Source organism: Petaurus breviceps, unplaced genomic scaffold (assembly GCF_028583685.1).
Source record: "Petaurus breviceps papuanus isolate PSGF00001 unplaced genomic scaffold, PetGlider_PUasm1.0 176, whole genome shotgun sequence".
In the NCBI taxonomy this organism is placed as follows: domain Eukaryota; kingdom Metazoa; phylum Chordata; class Mammalia; order Diprotodontia; family Petauridae; genus Petaurus; species Petaurus breviceps.
The window spans coordinates 35,242,177-35,244,955 of NW_027185771.1; the positions used below are offsets into that span (position 1 = coordinate 35,242,177).

The window sequence follows — 2,779 nt, forward strand, 5'->3', positions numbered from 1 at the left end:
GCTTCTAATATATGAGGACAATTTATGCCTCCTTAAAGTCTTCTCTTTCTAGGCTAAGCAGCTACAATTCCTCCAACCTCCCAAGGCTTGGGTACCAACCCTCTCACCTTCATACCTTCCCCCCCACTGGAACACAAACTGTGTTCCAGTTTGCCAAGGTCCCTCCTAAAATATGGCACTCAGAACTAAGTGTCTTCCTCTAGAAGTGTTGTGAATAGAGCAGGGGCTGCTAACTTGCTGTTTTGTAGCAAGAAAAGTTCTCCCTGGGACTCAGCTTTCCCATATATAAAACCAAGGGATTGTACTAGATCATAGATTTTTGATAACTTAAATATATCTGCTTTTATTTGTAATCCTATGCATTTTATTTTATGCATTTCAAAACATCATCCTGAGGATTCTGTATGTTTCACCAGATAGCCAAAGAGGTACATAGTCTCAAAGATTAAGAACCCTTAAACAAGATAATCTCAAAAGTCCCTACATGATTCAAAGATGTTATGTCCTGTAAGAGAAATCCTAAACACTGCATTGCTTGAGTAGGTGTTGGCAGGATCTTTACAAGAAAGAAAAGTCTTTCCAGGATATATAGCAGTCAAGGAAATACACATCCTTAGCTTGAGAAATTTGTGTTATCCTATAGCATTATATCAGTCCTCTTCAGTATTTTAAACCCTGAGAAGTCACATTGGACCAGTAACCATGTTCAGCCACCCAGTTGGAAGATGGATCAATTTATAGGGGGGGATTCTAAAAGACTCCCGATGTTGGCTGCCTAACAGTGTTTTTAGTTTAATTTTTGCTTGTTTGTTTACTATTCCAAGAAGCAAAAATTGTATATCATGATTCAATAGTACTTTGTAAATTATAAACTGTTTCTCTATAATATCTTTGTGAGAATTATTTCTATCCCCATTTTACAAAGAGGAAAATAGGTTCAGAAAGTTGAAGCTATCCATGGACATGAACATTCAAGTATGACAGTCCAGATGTGAATCTAAGTCTGATGACTATGACCACTCTTTCCAAGGCATAGTATGACTTCTGCTATTAGGAAATAAAAGCATTTAAAATGGGAATCTCTGACTCTTGTAGCAGTTAGGATGGACTAGTGGGGAAATGAGAAGAGGAAGTCCTTTGGATAAATGGATAGGGGACACAGAAAGACCCTTCATCTAGGGAGGGGTTGTGACCTACCAAGCTTGAAAGGAAACTATTGAGGGCAATGCTGTAGTCCCATCAGATTGTGACACCTATTGAATAAGTTGGCAGAAGTCTGAAATGACCATGGGTCAGATGTATTCTCTTCACTTAACATGCCTTAGCCATGTCCCTTTGCTCACTCCATTCATCTTGCCTGAAATGTCTCTTCTCTCTGTTCATGTAAGTCCTGCTCTTCCTTCGAGGCTCTGCTGGTGTTATATAAAACAAAAGGTTAGTACTCCCTTCATTGAGGATGGAAAATAGATTAGTAACCTTTATCACACATACCGTGGTTAAGGGTTGCCACTGACTCTATGGCATCTAACCAAGTTTTCTTCTGCTCTGTGTTGTTTTAAGGCAATGAAATTGAAAGAATACGCATAGGCTAAGAGGAGGCAAAATTAGCTGTATTTGCATATAGTACAATGGTTTATTTAGAAAATCCTAGAGAGTCAATGAAAAAATTAATTAAAACAATTAGTGACAGGGTAAAATAGCAGGATGCAAAATTAAAAAAAAAAACACAAAAAATCAACAGCTGTTCTGTATATTACTAACAAAACCCAGCAGGAGAGTGAAAATAAAATTCCATTAGAAATAACTACAAAATGCATGAAATATCTAGAACAAACCTACCAAGACATACTGAGGACTTACATGAATATGTAACACCCCCTCTGGCCCTACTTTACTAATTCTCACTTGCATTGGCAGATTGGGTCCCCAGAGGGCAGTTGACTACTAACTACCCTCAGTGTTCTAAGGGTAGTCCTGAGGAGCTAGGCTTCTATTACTGTCACTAATGAGCCCCTATCAGTGTGCTTCCCCTTAACTACAAGTCAGCTAAAATACCTTTTAGCAAAGATATTTTCTGGAAAGGTATAGCAAAAATAGTTGGTTCGTGTACACTTTCCTGCTGCACATATAAGGTCCCTGGGCTCAGTCTTAAAGTACAAAGGTAACAAGATATACTTCTAGAAAACTCTTAGGATAGAGGATGGTTATCTTTCAACTCCTGGCACTAGGAGTCCTTTTTTCTCATGGAGTTTTCAATAAGTTCATCTTAGGTATAGTTCTATGTTAGACTGTTATAGGTGGTGATTTTCTAGAATCCATAGCTGACCTTTTACTGCCTCATAAGGGGTCACACTCCATGAAACCTTTGCAATCTTTGAGTGACTGTCTTTATGAATATATTTAGAGATGTTTCCACTATCATTGACCAATGTCCCTTCAGTGACCACTGCTACTGCTGTTGATGAGCTCTTATAGAATCTCTGAGAGGACTTTTGGATCCCTGAAACTCAAAAGTTGACTGGGCACTCCAAATTCTATAACTTGCTGTAACTTTTCTGGAAAACAACTTCTTCTCATATACCCCAGGAAGGTCAAAGACAGAGGAAAAGGTACTATATAAATAAAAATATATAGAATTGCCTTTTTTACAGTATCAAAGAATTAGAAACAAAATGCATGCCCACTGAATGAGGAATATCTGAACAAAGGATACTAAGACAATGGAATATCACTGTGCCATAATAAATGGCAAATATAAAGAAATAAGAGAAATGTGTGA

The 2,779-nt window shown here is 37.8% G+C and overlaps 1 non-coding gene across 1 annotated transcript; it reads left to right on the forward strand.

The window, feature by feature from the left end:
- The first annotated feature begins 1,415 nt into the window (after positions 1-1,415).
- On the forward strand, positions 1,416-1,540 carry LOC138159656 (U6atac minor spliceosomal RNA). The gene has a single exon (XR_011167939.1). It is a non-coding gene; the product is annotated as a U6atac minor spliceosomal RNA (small nuclear RNA).
- Positions 1,541-2,779: the final 1,239 nt, after the last annotated feature.